Consider the following 322-nt stretch of genomic DNA (forward strand, 5'->3'; position numbering starts at 1 on the left):
AGTGTGGCGGCGGACGCGGCCCCGCCCACACCTCGTCCCTTGCTCCGTGACGATGCACGTTCCCAAGCTCAGCACACTTTTCCGGGACTAATGGCTTACGTGTACAGTGCTTAAAATTCAGCCTCTTCAACTTTCCTAAGTGGTAAGTGAAAGGTGATTCCCCAGAGGAAAAAATAAAAACGAGAGAGAATCGATTTCAAGCCAGACGTGTGCCGACGTATGCCACGCAGGGTATCGCGTTTCTGTCTTTCCACTTTTATCTTACTCTTTTTCTTTAAAATCTTAACTTTCGCGCGCTGGATCCACGCAACAATTACGCAGA

The 322-nt window shown here is 49.1% G+C and overlaps 1 protein-coding gene across 1 annotated transcript in view; it reads right to left on the bottom strand.

Moving 5' to 3' along the window:
• The window catches only part of LOC119593000 (PDZ domain-containing protein GIPC1-like), a gene marked incomplete in the record, with an annotated part of 35,662 nt that overhangs the window by 11,628 nt on the left and 23,712 nt on the right, over positions 1–322 (bottom strand).

Source organism: Penaeus monodon, chromosome 31 (genome assembly GCF_015228065.2).
Source record: "Penaeus monodon isolate SGIC_2016 chromosome 31, NSTDA_Pmon_1, whole genome shotgun sequence".
NCBI classification, from domain to species: Eukaryota; Metazoa; Arthropoda; class Malacostraca; order Decapoda; family Penaeidae; genus Penaeus; species Penaeus monodon.